This window comes from Choloepus didactylus, chromosome 6 (genome assembly GCF_015220235.1).
Source record: "Choloepus didactylus isolate mChoDid1 chromosome 6, mChoDid1.pri, whole genome shotgun sequence".
Classification (NCBI taxonomy): Eukaryota; Metazoa; Chordata; class Mammalia; order Pilosa; family Megalonychidae; genus Choloepus; species Choloepus didactylus.
The window spans coordinates 37,361,181-37,384,339 of record NC_051312.1 but is presented as its reverse complement, the minus strand read 5'-3'; the positions used below and the strand labels follow the sequence as shown (position 1 = coordinate 37,384,339).

Genomic DNA, 23,159 nt, shown 5'->3' with positions numbered 1-23,159 from the left:
TCATGCATCCACCAGTAGTGTATCAAGCAGAGTAGTTGCATTACCCTAAAATGCCGCTGTGTAAGGTCTGTTTCTAGATTCACATTTTCACATATGGATGGATATCCTTGTGTAAATTATGAGAGTTTATGTCTTTTGGGAAAATTTCTCATTTGATCTAAGTTAACAAAGTAGTAGGCATATAGTTGTTCATAATGTTGCTTTATTATCCTTCTAATGTCCATTAGATCAGTTGTGTTAACCCCATTTTCATTTCTGGTTTTGGGAATATATGTGTTCTTTTTTCCCTTGGTTAGCTTTGCTAGAAATTTGTCAATTTCATTGCTATTTTTAGAGAACCAACTTTTGGTTTCATTGCTTTCCTTTATTGACCTCCTGTTTTCAATTTCATTGATTTCCATTCAAAATTTATTTATTTTCTTCTGCTTATTTTAGACTTAGATTCCTCTTTTTTCTCTCATCTCTTAAAATGGAGCTTAGATTACTAATTTTAGATTTTCTTCATTTTTAATAAATTAATTCAATGGTATACATTTCTGTTTAGGTACTGCTTTTGCTGGATTTCACAAGTTTTAATGGTTGTGTTTTAATTTCCACTTAGCTTGAATATTTTTTAGCTTCTCTCAAGATTTCTGTGATCCATGTACTTTTTAGCAGTGTGTTGTTTAATCTCTAAATACTTTGGACTTTCCCAGCTATCTTCTGCTACTGATTTCTAGTTTAGCTCCACTGTGGTCTGAGAAACTTTGTTTGATTTTTATTTTTGTCAAAAGTATTCGTGTGTATTTTATAGCCAAGAATGTTATCTGTCATAGTGAATATTCTATGTGAACTTGAGAAGGTTGTGTATTCTGCTGTTGGAGATAGAGTATTCTCTAATTATCAATTATCAAGATGATTAATAGTGCTGTAGAGTCCATCTAAATCCTTACTTATTTTCTACCTGCTTGCTCCATTGGGTGCTGAAAGAGGGATAGTAAAGTCACCAATTCTAATAGTAGGTTTGTCTATTTCTCCTTGTACTTACATCAATTTTTGTTTCATGTGTTTTTTTTTTTTCAATGGAATGCAGGCATTATTTCCCACCTTAAGAGTCAGTAAGCTTTCCAATTTGACTTGTCCTGCTGAAAAAGGATGCAAGAGATTATAAACTGTTTTCAGAAAATTCTCATATATGGAGAAAGGACTGGTAGGTAATTTAGTCTGTTCAGGTAGAATCCTGAATGATGCAACGCTGACAGAGAGGGGCAGGAATGCTTCTCTCAACCAGCAAGGGGTTCCCAAAGCTTTCGGCACTATGGAGAAGGATGAGCACACTAGAGGATGCATCATCTCTATAGCTCTCGGTAGTGATGGCGGTCAGCATTGCCAATCAGCTAATCAAAGACAGCTGTGTCAATGATGTCCAGAGTCAACAAGGGGACTTTTTCTTCACAGTGTGACAGTAGCTCTTGTCATACTCCCACCTGAGTAATTTGCCCTCTCAGTAAGTTCTGCCCCATGGGGGGGTCAGTGTTACTGCAAAGACCACGCATCTGGGAACCAGAGTGTGACAGACCCTCCATCAGGTCTCCATCAACACATGCCAGCACTGTTTCTCAGCAGTAATAACACTTCCATAGAAGCAAGTATTGTTTCCTACAGTTAGGAAGGTGCTCAGCAGCTTCTCTGTAGAAACAGGCTTGACACCTGTCCACAGAAGAACAAACCTGCCAAATACCAAAAGGGCTTGGTGGAAACCCAGAATCCTGTCCAAATGAAAGGCTGTGTCTATCATAACCAGCATGTGGTTCCCCTTCTATCATGTAGTCTTGGCTATACCACTTACATTTGAAGACAACTTTCTGAGCTCCTTCAAGTATCAGTAAGACTTTCAGTTGTATCCCTTTATAGCCCACACCAGCTTTAATGACTGTCTTGGTTGCCATGGCATGCATGATTGTCCCCCGCTCTGGGTCTCTTCAGGGTATACTTCTCAGGGAACCACCCACTGGGCTGCAATCTCCCAGGGAGACTGCACTGTGTGGTCCAGGCTTAGTTTCAACTCCACCCACAAGCCAGCCATCATTCAGTGAAAAACCCTCTGGTCCTCCTGGTTGGCAGCTGATGTATCCAAATTATCTATCCGGAAAACCTTGGTGAAGATAAAGACAAGGAGAATTTCTTTGTCTTTGGTTTTCTGCAGCCTGAATATTACATGCCTATGTGTAAACTTTTTGTTGTTTATCTTCCTTGTAATTCTCTGAGATTCCTGAATCTGTGTTTGTTGCCTGATTTTAATTTTGGAAAATTCTTGACCATTACTTCAAATATTTCTTCTGCTTCTTTCTCTCTTTCTTGTATTTTGAGTAACTGAATTATACGTTACACCTTTCATAGTTGTTCCACTGTTCTTGGATATTCTCTACCGTTTTCATTTTCATTATTTTTTCTCTCTGCAGTTCAGTTTGGGAAGTTTATATTGACATATTTAGGATCACTTTTTTCTTTCCATGGCCATGTCTAGTCTATTGATTATCCTATCAAAAACATTTTTTCATTTTTGTTGCAGTGTTTTTAATTTCTAGCATTCCCTTTTGACTCAGACTTTCCTTTTCTCTGCTTAAATTACCCATCTGTTCTTGCATATTGTCTCCTTTTCCCATTAGAGCCTTTAACATATTAATCATAGTTATTTTAAATTCCCTATATGATAATTGCAAAGTATGTGTTATATCTGAGTCTGATTCTAATGCTTGCCTTCTCACTTCATATTGTGTTTATCTTTTAGCATGCCTTAAAAATTTTAATTGAAAATCAGACATAATGTATCCAGTAATAGGAACTTAGGTAAATAGGACTATAATAGGAGATACTATGTTATTCTAGATAAGATCTCTGGCTGTGTTTAATGTATTGCTGTAGCATTGGTTTCCTCTAGTGTCTGATTTTGTCCTCTGTTATTCAGATTTCCCTGAAAACTCCTTTTTAAATAGAATCTTTCTCTTACAGCTCTTTGAGTTTTAATCCACAGCTATTATACTGGAGGTCTATTTATGTGCTAGTAAGATGTGGGGTAGTATATGTGTTCAATAATGTTTTGACTAAAACAGCCTTAGAGGTTCCTCAGCCAAGCACGGAGTCGTTGATTGCCCTTGCTCTCACAGCGTGCGCTTCTTTCACTAGTGGCCCCACCTGTCCTTGTAGGCCAATATTCCAATATGGAGCATGTCTTTGCCCCATTGGAACACCTGCTTCCCACTGGGAATTTGAAGTACTGCCTTTTGAATCTGAACCAGCCTCTGGATGACTGTTTTCATCATCTTTGAAACAAAGCTCTTTTATAAGCCTGTGCTGATGGAGGTGACAACCAATTATATGATATCACCAAAGGAGAGCAGGAAAGCTTTTGGTGAATTCATCAATGGAGATTTTGATTCTATTAGGCCTGAAGTCAGAGAGTACTACAGTATTAAGGGTTGCGAGCTGATTTCAACTTCTGATCAAGACCACACTGATTGTACCAAGTGCCTCCAAGTGCTCAAAAGAAGATAGAAGAAAAAGCCCTGCAGATTGATATGATTGAGACACTGGGAGGACTTGATGGACATTTTGCCCAGATTATGGCATCTATTAGCACCCTGTTTCAGGCGACTGATATCACTCCTTTGCAATTGCAATAATTCAAGAGAAATCTCTCATCTACTTGCTCCAACCAGGAAAACACAGGTTGCACATAAACACTGGAATAGAAGGTGATTGGTGTGGCCTTATACCTGTTTGACAGCCTTGCAATCAGGTTACCATAACAGGCCTAAAGTGGAACCTCACCAATCATGTACTTGGCTTTGCAATACTGGTCAGTACTTCTAATACCTACGATGGATCTGGGGTAGTGACTGTGGAAACTGACCAGTTGCTCCCCTGGACCATGGCCATCAAAGACTAACCTATCAACTGGCATCCATAGGTGTGCCTCTACCCTACCTCATTGCCAATGATTTATGACTCAATAAGAACGGTTCACCTGAGTTTACCGGAATCTACACTTCCCCAGTATGCCCACTAGATCAGATAATCTAGGCAACATTATAAATGACAGATCTGAATTTTACAGTGAAAGGCAAAATCATTATTTTTTAGGAAAGCAAATAAGCTCTATTGTTTTCAGTTGGAAAGTCACGTGAATTATTCCATTATAAAATTCAGTACTGATTATTCTTTACTGTGTTGTTAATCATTCCCTTTATCTTAGAAAATTGCCCTTAATTTTGAAGCTGATAAAACTCCTTGGAGCCTAGCATATCACTTGCCCCTGCTGGTTGTCCTTAAATGCTTTAATAGCAAGTGCTACTTCTGAATGTTTTTTAATATTATGTTTCTCCATATAATTTATATCACCTTTTACTGGGGAAAAGAAATTCCTTCTTGATTGGTATGTTAAAACTTACTATTTCACTCTGGCCTAATACTGTATCTGGCATTGTCTTTTAAAAAATAAATCAAGTCACTGACCTAAGTATTAAATTTGAGAACAGGTAATTATGTAAGTTATAGGTGAAGAGAGAAATGGCATGAAAGATAAATAATTCTTGAAGCCCATCCCACTCACATTTTAACCCCCAAACTTGAAGTAAATGCCCTAAGCTTTAGTGGGAGGACAGCAAAATTGTCTCCATCTTAATTAAAACCTAGATTGAAAAAAGTTGTGCATAAGAAACTTAAGCATAAAAATTAATTTCTTCTGGCACCTCAGACTGAAAAACATTTGGCTCATAGAGCACAGTTTTATTCAAACACAGTTTGTCAGTCTATGGGGATGAACAAACACAGTGTAATAGAGAGCCTAGTGCTGAGAGCCTGTGTTTTTGTCCCAGTCCTGCCGTTCACCTGTGTTCCCTGAACCCCTTTCCTCATCTATAAAATGGAAGAAAAGGGGCTGGACTGAAGTATCTGAGGTGTCTTCCCACAATCAAACTGTAAATTCTGGCTCTTTGCTGTTGTAAAGCAGTTAATGCACCTGGTAACAACACAGTCAGGTTAAACAACCTGCCCATTGAATATATTCAAGTTTCTTTTATAATGGGACCCTTTTCATTATGTATATTTAATAAAACAACTGTTGCCATAGAACTAATGATTGAAACATGAACCTGCCCAACATGTTTTATGAACACACAATCCCTATGCTGCTGTAAGGAAAAGGACCAGCAGCTATTTTCTTCTTGGGGCTAACAACTTTGGTTATGAAAGGACAGCGTGAGGCTTAGATTGTAAATAGAAAATGAAAGGAGGATCAATGGAACTAACATGCAATTCTGGACAGTTATTCATTTGAAAAAAATAATTTATGCAAATACGTGTGAGATTGAAATCTTTTTGTCAAATAAAAATATGTAATTATCAAAAAAACAAGCAAACAAACAAACAAAAAAACTCAGTCTTTCAGTGGGCTCTGTCTCCAGGCTGTGACTTTCAGAAGTACTTCTCAGTTTTGTTTTGTTTTTTTTCCTCCCCTTAGGTAAGATAGGAAGGCTAAGGGCACTGAAGTTAGCTAATTTTCTTTCCCCTGGATCTGTGAAGGCTCTGGTAAAGTCTTTTGGTTGGTAGAGTAGGACTTATTTATGGAGAATGCTCTGGAATATTTCAAAATGGTTCAAAATGCTGTTTTGTTTTTTTTTTTGTTTTGTTTTTTTGTTTTTTTGTGTGTGTGGTTTTTTTTGTTGTTGTTGTTGTTGTTTTCTGGGATCTTCACATGAGACCTGATGTGGTTCCTGGGGATAAACTCATGAAAATATGGGCCCCCCAAGACAGGGCTCCTAGGAGTTTCTTACTTTCAATCAATTCCAAACTGAGATTCTAGCTATTCATCAATACTGTCATTTAAGTATTCCTATCACTTTATGGTTTCAGCATCTTCTGCTCCAGGTAAGCTGATCTCTGCTGTGATTCTCTGAATTTGACTATCTCTCCAGATTTCAGGATGATTGTTTTGTCCAGAGACTCAATCTGCCAATGACTCTAAGAAATTTCATTGATTTACAATTTGCTCAGCCTTTTCCTTGCTGTAAAGATGGGGGTGATGACTTCTAAGCTCTTGGTGGAGCTGATGCTGAAAGTAAGGAAGCAAGGCCAAATATTTTTATTATCTCTAAAAAGGCCTTAGTTGAATAAATATCCATGAGCTCAGTTTCCTATGTTAAAAAGGCTTTAGTTGAATAAATATCCATGAGCTCAGTTTCCTATGTCTCCAAATGTGTGCTCATTCCTTGGTACAAACTACCCTGGTTTGTAAATAACCATTTAATCTATTGGTTCTTTCATCTATTAAATGATTTTCACAATTTTTGTAAAAGGAAAGGCACTGAAGGGTTTATATTTTCTGTAGCACACTAATTTAACTTGTGCCGTCAATTCATTCAAACACCATAATTACACAGAACTTTGAATAGGAAGTGAGACCTGGTAGGTTTGTACCTGTTAGTGTGAAATCTCAATTCATCCAAAATAATTTGGGCAGAGAAAAAAAATGTATTTGCAGCAGCCCCCTCTCCCCCAAGGAACTGGGGAAAAATGCAGAAATGTTGGACTTTCCCACCTGGGTTATTACTGATATTCTCACAAACATTGAGGACTACCAACTTAGGGGCCAAGCCCTCAATCTTGGGGTTTGCTCTTCTGAAGCTTGTTACTGCAAAAGAGAGGTTAAGCCTACTTATAATTGTGCATAAGAGTCTCCCCCAGAGAACCACTCTGTTGCTCAGATGTGGCCTCTCTCTCTCTAAGCCCACATGGCAGGTGAACTCACTGCCCTCCTCCCTATGAGGGACATGACTCCCAGGGGTGTAAATCTCCCTGGCAATGCAGGACATGACTCCTGGGGATGAGCCTGGACTCGGCATCATGGGATTAAGAAAATCTTCTTGACCAACAGTGGGAAGCGAAAGGAACCAAATCAAGTTTCAGTGGCTGAGAGATTTCAAATGAAATTGAGAGGTCACTCTGGAGGGCATTCTCATGCACTACATAGATATCCCTGTTTAGTTTTTAGCCTACTGGAATAGCTGGAAGGAAATACCTGAAACTGTTGAACTGCAACCCAGTAGCCTTGATTGTATAAACATGTAGCTATGTGATATGACTATGTGATTGTGAGAACCTTGTGGCTCACACTCCCTTTATCCAGTGTAAGGCAGATGAGTAGAAAAATGGGGACAAAAATTAAATGAAAATCGGGTAGGATGGGGGGATGGAATGCTTTAGGTGTTCTTTTTTACTTTTATTTTTGTTCTTATTTTTATTTTTATTTTTTTTTTTTTTTGAAGAAAGGAAAATGTTCAAAAATTGACTGTGGCAATGAATGCACAGCTATGTAATGGTACTGTGAACAACTGATGTACACTGTGGGTGATTGTATGGTGTGTATGGTTTTATCTCAATAAAACTGAATTTTAAAAAAACTGAATTTTTTTAAAAAAGGAAAGGCACTGAAAGAATAAACAAATGAATGCACAAATAAAGGAATGACTGAATAGTATTGAACTAGATGAAATCTAAGGTTAACATAAAATTCTAAGACCTGATTATCCAAGACTTTTATAGAAAGGGATGCCTTGATCTAAAATGCATTACACTGTGAATAATTGGGGAAAATATGACAACAGAATTTAACAATAAATGGCTTGGAATAATTCAAATGATAGAAAGGTAGAGGGTCCAAAGCCAAGTTGGAATAAAATATGTGTGTGTGTGTGTGTGTGTGTGTGTGTGTGAATGATGGCCCTTTAGGTTTCGTGCAGATTAACTAAAAGGATTTCATTGAATAATTTTTTTTTGGCTTAGGTTAAGTAGATAAGAATTTGCAACCTTGTTGATGGCCCAGATTTCCTAACATCAAAGTGTAAAGAATTGTCACACATGTTTCTAAAAAACAAATGTCTTTAAGTAATATACTCTGGCCTCCAATTAAATACATTTTATATTGCAAGGAAAGCATGAAAGCAAACAGAACTACTAGTACCAGGAGATTTGCCATATGATCACAGAAGCCTCTTTAGATAGACAGTTTTCTTTTATAGAAAATAAAATATCTACAAAGGAAATTCAAAGCCATGCTTCTCACTGTGTAATCAAATCTAATATTTAAAAAAAAAAACAAAAAACCAAAAAAAAAACCTCAAATATATTCCTAGTCAGGGCTGGGATTTCCTGGGATTTTCAATATAATATTTTTGAAGTTCCCAACATCCAAATCAAGTCACTACTGATTGTGATATTTGTCTACTACTTTAGATCAACATAGTTTTATTGAATACCTATTATGTCACATACTGCTAAGTGCTTTAGATGGAAAGCAAATTCTATCATCTTCAAGGATCTAAAGTCTACTTGGAGTGATAGTCGTTCATTTATTCAGCACCCACTATCTGCCAGGAACTATTCTAGGCGCTAGGATACAATAATGAATAGAAAATGTGACCTGAGATGTGCTTACCATTAAAACTGTGGGTTTGCGAGGAAACTAACAAGGAATAGACTAAATGGGTGGAGGGATCAGATCTTATATACTGCATTTGTTGATACTCTATTTTATTGTTTTACATTTTATCTTCTAATGTCTTTAGGGAAATAAATGGTTAATAAGCAGACCTATAATCCATTTTCTCCCCTTAGATAGATCACGACTAACCCCAAAAGAAAGAAGGCAGTTAACTGTGCCTATCCTGTAATGGAGAGTCCTTCTAGCAAACACATAAATGGCATTTGCTAGCAGGAGAACCCTAGTTTGTAACTGTTGTAACCCATTCTACAGTTTATAACCCTGTTATAACCCTTGTTATAAACTGTAGAATGCTTTTAGCTGAATGTACCCAGTCTGTATAGGATCATTTATGGTAAACAAATCTGCAATCTATAGATTCTGGGATGTGTCTTCTTGCAAAATGTCATGGACATGTCATGACTAGAAAATGGAAATATTTTATGTCTGTGATAAATCTCTTCTTAATAAGTGATGCTAAACACACAGATTGCTTAAGAATCTCACGCTTATCTGGGCTGCAGTGCATCTGAAGTGGTAAACAAGGACCTGGAAACCATATCAATAGTCTAGGCATTTTCTGTTTTTTCCTGTGTGTTGTGATTACTTCTATTGTGGAAATTATTAGTAAAGCTTTACATTGGATAATATTTCTGAATTGTGTAAGTCTGATTTGACTATCTGACTTTTTGTGTTATTTTACTTTCCATTTAGAATTTAAATTATTGTCGTGGTCTTGAAAATCTTGGTATTCCCTACGACACCAAGAGCAAAGATGAACAAATGCATTTACTCAATGTGTATGAAAAAGTTCACATATTTATTTAATTCTTTAATAAGTCTGTGAGCTGGCTATTATTATCACCATTTTATTGATAATTTCCTTAAAGATCAGAGGTGAACAAATCTTCATAAGTTTATGTAAGTGTCAAGGATATTTACTCTGGCCATCAATCCCAAGAACAAATAAACCTGGTGAAGAAAGAAAAATCATCCAGAAAGCATCAGAGCTATTTATGTATGGACCATTTATCTCTGTCTTGACTCCATCAGAAAACGTTTTGATTGGCACTTAGGATGGAGAAAATGGTTGGCAACAGAGATCACTACCAGGTAGAAAGGTAAAATATATGGAATCTTCTGTGTTTCCTCATCTCTTTATTTCTTCTTCTGCTTTGTTTCCTCTTTCCTTTTGCCTTGTCCTCCTGCTGCAAAATCAATAGTAGTAGCCATCACCCTGATGTTTAAATAATGAGAATTGGTTTTAATTAATATGAACAAATATTACCTACTTGTGTCAAAAATCTTCAGAGTGCTTTTTCCCCTCCTGCAAAAGATTTAATTAATCACCACACAAAGAAGTTATAACTCACAGTCCAAGCTAATTAAATATGGAGAACTTATTACCTTGTTATAATGCAGCTGATTATTTCTGGATAAATTATCCTAACCTGAAACAGTGGTATCGTTACTTTTACCAACTATTTTGTATTTCAGTTCATCTGGAACGGGACCACCTATAGCCATCTGATTGGTCCTCACGTTTAAACATAAGGCAGTAATCAGGAATTGGTGCTGTGCTTAGCTGTGAAAAGTAGGTTTTATGCATCCTAACAGATCTAAAACAGTTCTAACACTCTAGCCCACATCCCAGATTGTTTAAACTGGCTGCCAATATGTCTGTAGCCATCATTGCTGCTGAATACAAGAAGCAAAAATCTATTCCTATTACATAAAAGGAATTAGACTTGGGAGCAGGAAACCCAGGATATAGCCTGTGGAGACCGTGTGGTTCTGTGGCTGCCCATAGCATCATCCACTGTACTTCTGGGAGTGTATTCCTTTACCCTATTTCAACACAGTCTGGTGAGACTATTAATCAAAGTGTCAAACATGCCTCTGTAGAAATGACAGCATATCTCCCAAGCAGGGCACATCCCCCAAACCGTCCTCCATGGAATTTGAATTGTGGACAGATAAACAAACCAGACTTAGAATGTTAGGAAATCATTTGCTCCAGCAATGACATGTGCTTGCAATTAGTGAGTAGCCCTGATACTGAGACTCTCTTATGAGCTTGATTCTTCAACCTTTCTGCCATTCCTGTAAGCACCCCCAAGTCTGTATAATAAATTCATTTTTCCCTTTAAGTAAGTTTAGTTTGCTTGCAACAAAACACCCTAATTGATGCATGTAATTGTTTGTTATTGAATGTGTGGTCTTCAGGAAGTCACCTAGAATCAATAAACCTCTGCTTTTCCTGTCAAATGTGAATAATAAGAAGGCATGGAGGTGAGAAAAGAGAGGACATTGCTATGTGACAGGAGGCAGAGATAAGCCAAGGAACCCCAGGATTGCTGGCAGCCAGAACCAGAATGCTGTAGACTTTGGGGAGAAAGCATCATCTTGCTCACTTCTTGATTTTGGACTTCTTCTGGCCTCAAAACCATGAACCAATAAATTCATGTTGTTTAAGAAAAAAAAAAAAAAAGATTAATGTTATGTGCCCTATAAACCTCATAGAATCATGAGGATATAGGTTGTGCTAATTTTGCAAATGATATTCTGTATGAAATTGATAGATCTAAGAATACTATATTCTATGTATACTCGTTTTGCAAATTTAAACTATGAAAAAAATAATACTTATATGTAAACTATATTGGATACCACACCTATGTATCTGTATATATATGAATATATTTAAATCTATCTAGCTAACTAGCTATCAACATCTATCTATCCAATTACCTTCTATCTATCTTTATTGGTTAAGATAAGGGACAGCCATGCAGAGTAAGTGGAAGCCCGAAAGCAGAGCAATGAGCCCTCCAGTGATGGTTAAGTGAATGTGAAAGAGGTGAACAGGGGAAATCAGGATAATGCATAACACTGAGGTGGTGTCCTCATTGCTGTTATTTTAGTTTGACTGTCTAGATAAGTGTGGGAATCAGAATAGAGCCCCAGGCTGTTTACTGTGGTTGATGAATTGTAATGCAGACAGATTGTAAAACTAAGTATTTAAGACCCATTCCAATAATTACAAAAATAGAATAGAACGAGACCATTGTAGTGTTTCTAATAAGAGATTAGAATGTGGCAAGTATGTGCCTTGAATATTTTTGTCATCAGATCATTTAATGCACCCTATTAATGCTCATGTGGTGGATTTGGCATCTAAGACAAGAACAGACTCATGCTCAGAAATCACATCTATTCTAACAAGCAGCAAGCTTAACGATCTGTACACTTCTTATTCCAAATATGAGGAAGTTAACCCTGGAGCCATGGTCCATTTAGGGCCTGCTGCCCCTGGGCTACAGGTGACTTTCAAGTTTCTCCATTAGGGGATTTGCCTGGGATATTCTTGAGGAGTTTTACTGCTGTCACCCAGGTTGCTAATGAACTTACTAATGGTGATGAGGAAACTAACATTTGTGCCACCTCTCCTGGGAGCTCAGCATTTGCACTTTGTGTTTGCAGGCATTACCCTTTGATCCCTCACAACATCCCTGTGAAGTTTTTATAATTACAGCTATTTTTTTCTGGGGAAACTACCCGGTAACATCATGCAGGAACCTCGTTCACACTACCATGCAAATGCAGAACTGCATTGTGTCACTGATATTTCATAAATGCTAGTCTGCAATGTGACAGAACACACACTCTTTAAAGCCAGGCTAGTTATACTTCTCCTTCTCCTTCTCTCTCAGGGCTTTCCCTGTGATGGCCACTGTGAAATCGACCAGACTTATACTAGATGCAGGCTAAATGAGAGGAGGTTACTTATTAACTGCAGGAAAGTGTGTGATGAAAAGATGACTCCCTTTTACTAAACAGAAAAAAATTACATTCTTTATAAGTATATCAATTTCATTGTTAGGTAGAATGCTTTTATAGTGTAACAAAAAGAAGTTGCGATGTCCAGGATACCAATTTGGAATTGGAAAATTGTAAAGCACTATGCAAGATTAATAACATATTCATTTGCAAAACCACACTGATTGAGTGCCTACTATGTGCCAGGAGCTGTGACGGTACTGGGGATATGAGGGTTAACAAGACCCATTAACCGCCCCCCCACACACACACCAAAGGAACTTACACAATATCATTGTTGTGGTTACTATTGTGCATACTATTAGTCATATTTCCACTAATTTGTCTTTAATCCCTTATTGCTTTGGATGTAAATTTACCAACATGCAGCATGGACAGTGCTTTTATTTTTCTTCACTTTCACCCTTGATTATCTCATCCACATTTATGCAGATGACTCCCCAATACAAATCTGTAGACCCAGCCTTTTTCATTAGCTCAAGTCTTGTGTTTACAAATTACTTCCCGAACCCCAAAAAATGTACTGGCCCCTCAAAATCAACCTGCCCCAAATGGAGTCACATAATTTTCTTCTTTCCAAACCCCAGGCACCCAAACATAAAAATGCAGGTTCAATTTTAGTTCCTAAACCAGTTGTCAAATCTAGATGGTTGTATCCTTTCCAAATGCCCTTTCTGGTCACTCTCATCCAGGATTTTCTCACACTGACCTGTTCTTTATCTCACTGCCTTCATAATCCTTACATTTATGATTCTTATTATGACACTTGTGCTCAAAAATGTTGACACTCAACAAAAAATACCCAAACTTCTTAGCCTAGTGTTGGAAGCCCTCCATCATCCATCCAGCAACAACTTCCCATTCTGGCTTATCTTCCAACACTCTTTACATTCAGACCACACAGGAAACCTTGCTTGAAGAAAATGCCTGCACAAAACTGCATCTCCATGACCCTGTTCTCACTCTTCCTCCACCTCGGTCCTTCCACTCTTCACTCACACACCATTCCCCACTCATCCTGATAGCAAAATGTGTTCATTCCTCCATCTGGCACTTCTGATTCTTCCCAGGTAGAAAAGAATTTCTCTCTTCTTTTTAATTCCAGGAACTTCTGTCACATCTATGACTCTTAATATGTTGAACCTGCAATTAATGTGCTTATATACCATATCTTTCCTAGCAGAGGTGAACCCCTTGAAGCAATCATTATGTCTGATCTATATCTAGTGCTATATCTAGTGTTATAGCCACATCTATATGCATATACATATACATAAAATCTCAACCCCTTATATACAGAAAACTACATAAATCACATGCACAGGGCTTCAGAAATAACTCTTCACAAATCTAACATACCCATGTAGCTAGCACCCGGATCAAGAAATAAAAATTAGCAGAACGCCAGAAGCCAAATTATGTCCCCTTTCAATCACTACCCCACCCACAGATATCTACATTCTTGATTTCTAACATCATAGCCTGTTTTTAAACTTCATAAAAATGGGAGCAAATTAAGACATTAAATTGTGGCTGCTTCTTTTGTTCTAATTTATATTTATGGGATTCATCCATGTTTTCTCCTGTACTTGTGTTCAGTCTCATTATCATATCATGTTTCATTGTATAGATGTACCCCACTTTGTTTAGCCAGTCTTCTGTAGATGTATATTTGGGTTATTTCCAGTTGTGCAATATTATAAGTAGTGCTTCCTCCTTGGGCATGTCTTTAGGAACACAGAGATCAGGCATTTCTGTTGGTTACAGAGCTAGGAAAAGTGTCTGATATATTTTTGTGCTCCTCACAGCATCTAGTTCAGTTCTCTGTTATTTGAATAAATGAATAAATCTCTGTACTATATGTTTCTTTCTTAGATGGATTTTAAGTTTCCCCTGTACTACACTTTTTTGCTTCCTCAGGCATCAAGAATATTTCCTTTCTCAGAATAAATGTGCAACAAAAATTGAATTAAATACTTTTTCCTGACTCTCTGAAGATGTATGTCTTAGATTAAGACCTTTTGGAACCCAAAATTTGTCAAATGCTATGAGAATATAGTACTAATTGTATCTTTACCCAAGCCAAATTTAGGAGCGAATATCTTTAGTGAGTGGCAGAAACTTGACTATCATTTTATAAGAATGCATGAAAGGGATTGAGTATGAAGTTAGTTCCTTTTAACATTCTGGTAAAGATTATGAATAAAAGCAATTAAATTGGCACTCAGAATAAGGCAAGGTCTTAAAATTGTGTACTAATTAATAAACTGGAAGCACTTTTGTAGAAGTGTTTATTCACTATCATAAACCTCGAAGAAAGTAGTTCAGTGTTTTAGTTTTTTCCTTCTTCAACAGAGAAAAATGCATAGTTAGCATTGTAACCCAGGAAGAGTGAGGCTCCTTCAAATAACAAAATGAGCACATGCATTTCATATAGTATGCATTCTTCTCTCTCTCTCTCTCTCTCTCTCTCACTCAGACTCCCCTAGAAACAGACCTGAGACAAGGGTTTGCATTTGCATGCAAAGACAGGTTTTGGAAATATAGGGAACACTGGTAGGAGAGTGGGGAATTTGTACATGGAAAAAATGACAGCTCAGTAATACAGTGAGTGACTAGAACTGAATCCAGTGGGTAAATTGGGAAATGATGCAAAACACTTCATAGTTATCACACCCAAGGGGTGAGGGAGATGGGATAGTTATATGCTAACCTGAAAGTCACTGATAAAGAACTTTTTCCAGAGGGAGTTAATTCCCTGGCACTTCTAGCCCCCCATACATATGGCCTCATGGTCTCCTGCAGTTCCAGTATAGTATTCAATACATTTTTCACACCATCTTATGTATATATGCTAGAGATGAGCCACAGATTTCCATCATGCTTTCTAGCCACCAACTTTATGAGGTAAATGTGATATGATCTACATTACCTACAAAAGAATAAAACAATCCAGTTTCGAGGAAGCACTTTTTACTGATACCAAAACCAGAAATACTTTATACATCAGGCCACCATAAAGACAACACTGCTCAATGTGCTAAACAAGGTGATTCTTTAACTTTCTAGGAAAAAAATTGAAGACGCATTAGCTAAAGGCAAATAAAAGTTAAGGCCTTCAGAGCAAAACATGCCTGAAATGAATGTCTCTTTTTAAAAATATTCTCCAGCTTCAGAATATCAGAAACAATACCTTCAGGAAATAGTTGTCAGAACCAGAACTCTCTAATGACATTGTAAAAAGTTGATAATCGGCCTGAAGATGTTTCGAGAAACCAGTGACCATCTCAATGTTGCACTGACCTTTGAACAGCCTCCGGAGCAGGGTTTGGGGCAGTCAAACCAAGGATTGAGGAAAACAAAATAGAAGGATCAAAATCATTATTGCTATCATCAACTACCGCCCAAGCATGACCACTGCTGAGACTGTCACCACTCAGCCTCAGAGGCACTGAGGAAGAAGCAACTGGCAGCAAATCATCCCAGATGGAGTAACACAGTTCCTCCAGAAATGAGACCCAGTATTCACACTGTTTAATTCAACCAACAATAAAGACTAGTCCTGCCAGGTTTACATCCTTCTGTTTTAAGTCTTCCTCACCACCCTAATCCTCTAGTCTTTATAGAATTGTTACCCTCAAGAAGCTCTGTATTGCTTTGATTGTGACAAGTCATCTACTATGCTTTACTTTCCAAACTTTTCCCTGTTTTATCTTGAAACACTGCTCTGTAATAAACAAGCTCACTTTTATCCTCAACCTCTTTCCCTAGCTTTTCCTTTACTTCCTTGCTTTAATGAAAACATTGCTATCTCTTGAAGGTATTGTTTCTTCTGATGGTTGCATCTTCACTTAAAGTCCTCTCATTGCATGTTTGAAGGGGTTGTTCTCCTTTTTTGCTAACTCTTGACATTCCCAGAGCATTAATTCCCTGTATTAGTCAGGAGAGGATAGCGGAAACCACAGTAACAAAGACATCCTGAAGTTTGAGGGTGTGACAAGAAAGATGTTTAATTCTTACTTATAAAACAGTCTGATGAGAAGGTCAAGTGACTTTCATCAAATGGGTTGCTTCTTTGTGGTTGCTCCACCATCTTTTGGCATTAAGGCCATCTTGGCATTATTTAGTCAGCAGACAGAGAAAAAAGCAGAGGATCATACACCACAGACTTATTCACCTTAGCCAGAAAGTGTTGTATTAATTCCACTTACATTCCATTGTCTATAACTAGGGCATGAGGCACCAACCTAATTGAAATAATGGCTCAGAAATGTAGATTTCTAGGGTGTTTAGGAAGGGGAAATGAGACCGGTGAGTACCTGTCACAGCTCAGTCTTGTGGTCAACAAATATCCATTTTGTTCTTTCTCCATTCAACACACCCTTTCTTCCTAAGAAGAGCCTGAATTCCTATCTGGTCAGTGTTTCTAGCTCAAAGTAAACTTTTCCAGGTGATTCCCAGTACTCTTCAACAAGTCCCTATGTGGATCTTTGTCAAAGAGAAAAAATATATGTCCCATTTCAATATCCAATGATGAAGCATAGAAAGCTATACCCACATCAGACATACTTATTTACAAAAAAAAAGAAAAAGAAAGAAAGAAAGACTAAATGAAAGAAAGAAAGAAAGAAAGAACAGAAAGAAAGAAAGAAAGAGGGGGTGGGGAATGAGAGACACACAGAAGCCACTGGTTCATAGCAACTCTGAAATTCAGTGAACCAGCTGCTAGGGATTTTCCCTGTCCTAGAGGTAGTGGATATTCCTTAAACTGTTTCTGTTCTTTGAATCTTTTTTATTCACAGTTCTTCACAGCCTCAATCTTTGCCCTTGGGAAGTTCTCTCTTTTCCATTATCCTGCTTGACCACATCTAAAATGAGGGTTGGTTAGTGTGACTTCCTTGAAGCAATATATCCTTGAAGGCTGCCTCTTGATAGTGAGAAACTAGGGAACTGAAAGTTGTTCTAGCTACAGTTAGAAGAGTAAAGGACATTTTTAGTCTGAACTTGAGGTATCTCTGGCACTACATTTTTTTTTTCCAAAACCTAATAGGTTTGAGCTTCATTTTCTTTCTTTCTTTCTTTCTTCTTTTTTTTTTTTTTTTTTTTGGTAGATTCATGGCTCAATATCCACATCCAAAGTTCTTTCTAAACCTAACTCTTGAGCCATGACAGCCTCTCTGTTTAATTGCTGTTACCTTAATGTTCTCTTAAAATAAATAGGTACAAAGACCATGTACTCTATCTCATTTACACCATGAATCACTTTGGTAGAATTAAAAGCAGAACTGGACCTTCGATACTCAAAAATAATTTTTTTAATCCCATTACCTATTGTTTGGATTCTAGAAAAAAGCAGCTTTTCTGACTTTACAAATCTCCAAATTTCTGTGCTGTGCCTATTCCCTTTCATTTCTGCTAGAAAACCAACCATTTTTCAGTTATCTCATCCATTTCTTATAATGCCTTGTCAAATTCAAATATCTTGCCAAATTCAATAATAGTAAAGCATATTAATTCAATAATTTTTTTTTCAAACCTCTTGCTTTGGACCTGCCAGTCAGTTGGCAGTAGTCTACCTCCAAAATGTTACCAGAGGTGACAATTTTCCAAATGTTTTGCCACAACATAACATGGATTACCTTTTTTCCAGCCTCCAATATCATTTCCTCCCTGCCTGCTTTCCTACAGCTATGACAATGCCATCTATTTAAGGAAATTTTTTATGATGTCAACTCACTTCTGCTCAAGGTCAATCCTGCTTGCTGCTGAATAAACATTCAAAATCTCAGTGACTTAACACAATCAGTGTTTAGTTCTCACTCATGCTGTATTCATTCTGAAAGTTCAAAAGATTTCCTGGCAGTCCTCCTCTAAGTGGTGACTCATAGAAGACTGTCATTTCAGAATCCTTTTCTTCCATACATAAAACTGGGAAGAGAGAGAATGGGGTAAGTCTTAGAATTCATGCCTAAGAACAGCCTATAACAATTCTGCCCACATTTAGTTGACCATAACTAGTCACTTGAGTTCTACCTAATTACAAACAAGTCCGGAAAATCTAGTCTTCTAGTATTCCTAGAAAGAGAAAATAGAATTGAAAATATCCAACTTGTCTCTGCCACCGTTCATCCTTCCTGTCCACAGATACCTGCCTCAAACTTTCTCACATATAGGAAACACTCACCCTGTTTTTGTGGAGAACTATCCATAGTCTGCTCAACCATTGACTCTAGCTAAATATTTGGGATTGATGGATGATGCCCAGCTCTTTCTGTCATCTTCAGATATGGCTCTTCCTAGTCCTACAACTTCTGGATTAAGTGATATTATCATCCCCCCACCATCTCCCCATAAACATTCACATACCACAGGGAGTAGTAAAACTGGGACAGGATATCATTGGCAAATACTCCCGTTTGGAAGGGTGAAGGATGGAAACACACCACAGTCACTGATCAGGGCAATTCTGAAAGACTGCTGGGCAGTTACTGTAAGGTCCCCACCCTGGCAATTTAACCGTCTCATTAAAAGAGTGACAAGAGTGACATCACTTCTTTTTATATGCCAATGGCCAAAACTCAGCCACATGGCCCCAAACTAGCTGCAGGAGGATAAGAATGTTTTCTTCCTATGTGACCAGTAAGAAGACAGGGATTGATGAAGCTCTCTGATGCTGTTTCTCACTCTTTTATGAAGTCTACTCCTTAAATGTTACTGACATTCTTCACTCTCCTAGGACTGCCATGCTGGGTAGTTCTGCTCTTTTCTCTCATGCATCAAAGATTTTGGCAACTGAAAACTCTTCCTTTCTACCCTTAGTGTCCTTCACATGGTTAGCCCACTGAAACCCCCGGCCACCAAGTTCTCTCCACTTGGATCTTCTCCAAAATTATATCTCAGCTACCCACTCTCAGAGACACATCTTAGAACTTATCATCACCTGGAACAGCTGCATTTCAAAATCACTAATTGTACTTTCTTCTATCCCTTCCCCCACCACCATGGCTTAAAAAACATCACCTTTTTCTTTACTTAATACAAGACTCTCCTTCCTAATTAATCCTTTAGCATCCATCCTTAGCCCCTTTAATCCATTCTCTATGCTTACAATCCCCTATTATTCCAGGTTGCTTGTTTAGCTCCTTGCTCTATTATAGTTCTTTGACCTATTTGCACTTACACTAATGGCCTCTTTTAATTTTTTCCAATCCAGTAACTTCTTTCACTAGTTCTCTCATTATCCAAATTAGGTTGTTTGGTTCACTATTTCAACAACACTCTTGTCAAATACCTCCTTTTCCCGCTATTTTTCTTAAAACCATTTTGAAACATACCAACTGTGAATAAAACCAACTATTTCTTTTCCTTCTGCTTTCATCCAAGTAGCTGAATGCTGATAGAGAAAACCACACAAATGAGCAAATTAATGATACAATTTATTCTTGATCTTCAAATTAGGGACCCTAATTCTTCCTTTAAATCAACGTATTTCTCTGGTGAACAAATCTTGTCCATCTTCCGCAACAATTATTTTAAACTTTTACATTCCCCACAAGTCTGTCCAGCCTGTTCCTTGCCTCACTCTCTCTGCAAAATGCTAACAGAAAATGTAAGCCCTAAAATAAGAATGCCTTGTCATCTCACCATCAGGCTCACAAGCCTGCTTTCTTCTTTCTCTCATCCTTTTCACCTTCTCTCTTTTTCTAATTGAAGAGGTATCATTCATGCTATGTAAGGCTGACCTGTGCATCAATCCCCATTCTCTTCTGAATTCACAGGAAATTAATTTATTCTTCCCCCTACATTTTCAGACTCTCTCTCAATATTGCACTTTTCTCAACAGCATTTAAATCCTCTCCTTCCTATTTCATCTGAAAATACAGTAAATACATTAAAACATCCATTTCACATTTAAACCCTGTGTTAGTTAGGGTTCTCTAGGGAAACAGAATCAACAAGAGATATCTATAAATATAAGATTTTATAAAAGTGTCTCATGGAACTGTGGGGATGCATGAGTCCAAATTCCATAGGGCAGACAACAAACTGGAACTCCAATGAAGATGTTCAATTAACTCCTCAGGAATGAACTGGCAACTTCAATGAACTCCTCAGGAAATGCTTCACTGGTTAGCCAAAGAAGAAGTGAAGGTCCCCTACCTGTCTCGCTTAAAAGTCTTCAACTGAATGGATAAAATCCAGCTGACTGCGTTCTCTCATTGTGGAAGACACGCCCTTTGTTGATGTAATCAGTCAAAGCTGCAGCCAAATGACTGATGACTTAAGAAACCAGCCTTCTGGTTTATTAACTAGCCACAAATGTCCTTGATTTAATGGTTAGGCCAGTGCTTGCTTGACCAGACACCTGGACACTGTCACCTGGCCAAGTTGACACATGAACCTAACCATCACAGTCCACCCCTTGTCAATTTGGCATTTATACATATCACCTTAAACAATACTTTATCTCTAAGTAGAGAACAATAACAGACACATATTTTCCCTAACAATGTCTCGCTGTCCTGTGTACAACCAGAAACACATTAAATCTCTCCAGAATAGGGTGCAAGTCCTTGGGTGAAATGAACTCTTAAAATTGATTTCCTTTAACTTAAATATTGCAAAATGAACAATACAGCTTATGCCATATGATAAGGGGATAAGACAGAGAAGAAAGCAAAGATATTTGCTTTACAGACAAATACAAATATATTCATAACAAAACAAGGAGGAAATATGCATACCATCATAGTCCTCACTTGTGTGACTGACCACGTGGTAGTGGTTCATGTTTATCACTACTTCTTCTACTACCTATTCCATGTTCCCTTTACCCTCAGCAAGCACTTCAGCTGGCCATGGTTCTTTGGCTGGTGCAGTGACCCAAAACTTCATTCCTGAAGTTTCTTGGTCATTGGTAGTCCTCTCTGGATTTGGTAGTTGCAGTTTTCTGTTGACTTTATTCACAGGGCATGGTAGATGTGCTAGTTTGAATGTATTATGTCCCCCAAAATGGCATTTTTTTTTTGATGTAATCTTGTGTGGACAGATGTGTCAATGTTGATTAGATTGTAATTCTTTGAGTGTTTCCATGGAGATGCACCCCACCCAACAGTGGGTGATGATTCTGATTGGATAATTTCCATGGAGGTGTTACCCCACCTATTCAGGGTGGGTCTAAATTAAATCACTGGAGCCATATAAATCTGCTGACAAACAGAAGGAACTCAGTGCAGCTGTGAGTGACATTTTGAAGAGCAACTGAGACATTTTGAAGAGGAGCTACAGACAAGAGGGACACTTTGAAGAATACACAGAAGCTGAGAGTAGCTGCAGATGAGAGACAGTTTGAAGATGGGTGTTGAAAGCAGACTCTTGCTCCAGAGAAGCTAAGAGAGGACAACCACCCCAAGAGCAACTAAGAGCGACATTTTTGAGAAACTGCAGCCTAGAGAGGAACATTCTGGGAGAAAGCCATTTTGAAACCAGAACATAGGAGCAGACACCAGCCATGTGCCTTCCCAGCTAACAGAGGTTTTCTGGACACCACTGGCCATCCTCCAGTGAAGGTACCTGTTGGTTGATGACTTACCTTGGACAGTTTATGGCCTTAAGACTGTAACTGTGTAACCAAATAAACTCCCTTTATAAAAGCCCATCCATTTCTGGTGTTTTTCAATCTGAAAGCATTAGCAAACTAGAAGAGATTTTGGTACTGAGAGTGGGGTGCTGCCGAGTTTGCAAATACCAAACATGTTGGAACAGCTTTTTAAATGGATAAGGGGAAGATTCTGGAAGAACTGTGAGGAACTTGATAGAAAAGACCTAAACTGCTTTGAAGAGACTCTTTGTGGAAATATGGGCTCTAAAGATACTTATGATGAGGCCTTGAACAGAAATGATGAATGTGTTGTTGCAAACTGGAAAGAAGGTGATCTTTGTTTTAAAGTTGGCAAAATTGAGTCCTGGTGTTGGATGGAAGGCAGAATTTGAAAGTGACAACCTGGAATATTTAGCTGATGAGATCTCCAAGCAAGATATAGAAGAAGTAGCTTGGCTTTTACTTGCAGCTTATAGTAAAATACGAGAGGACAGAGATAAGCTGAGAAATGAACTCTTGGTTTCATAGAATTCAGAAATTGATGGCCTGAAAAACTCTGGACTTCCAGGGGGTGAAACCCCAGAAGCTACAGCCCAATGTAAGGATGTAACCAAACATGGAACCCAGCCACCATTTCAGTACAAGCCACAATTGGAAAAGGAGTTAAGCAAAAAGGATTTGTGGAAAGTCCTATTGTCCCCTTTGACCCCTGTGTGCTTCATGCAAAGCCAACAGAATTTTTGTGAGATTATAGACAGAGCCACTGCTGGTCTGGACTGGAGGGGACAGACAAGGAAAAAATTGAAGGAAAAATTTCTTCAAAGACAGAGCCATGGAGGTAGAGGTCTGGAGTCAAGACGCCTTGGGCTGGGAGATTGGAGTGGCCCACAAGCATGGAAAGGGTGAGTTTGCCCTGGAAGTCAAGGGTGGGCCTTCTGCCTCAATGGAAGAGTTTTGCTGCCCCAGGTCCCAAAGAGGGTGGAGCACATTCCCAGGGAATTGGGGAGAGCCTGGCTGTCACCACACTGTTCTGAAGGGGTTGAACATGTACCCTGGAGATGGAAAGGAATCCAGGTGCTGCCCTGATATTTGAGGAGGTTGCAACTGAGAAGGTGGTCTCCCTAATGTGTGGATGGATATGTTGGAACATTCATCCCAGAATTTGGAGAGGAAAGGCCTGCCACAAAGGCCCTTAGGAAT

At 38.2% G+C, this 23,159-nt stretch overlaps 2 pseudogenes; one reads left to right on the top strand and one right to left on the bottom strand.

Annotated features, from left to right (window-relative positions):
* Window positions 1–1,157: 1,157 nt before the first annotated feature.
* On the bottom strand, window positions 1,158–2,752 carry LOC119536904 (annotated as a pseudogene).
* Window positions 2,753–3,200: 448 nt separating this feature from the next.
* LOC119538380 lies at window positions 3,201–3,928 on the top strand (annotated as a pseudogene).
* The last annotated feature ends 19,231 nt before the right edge of the window (window positions 3,929–23,159 follow it).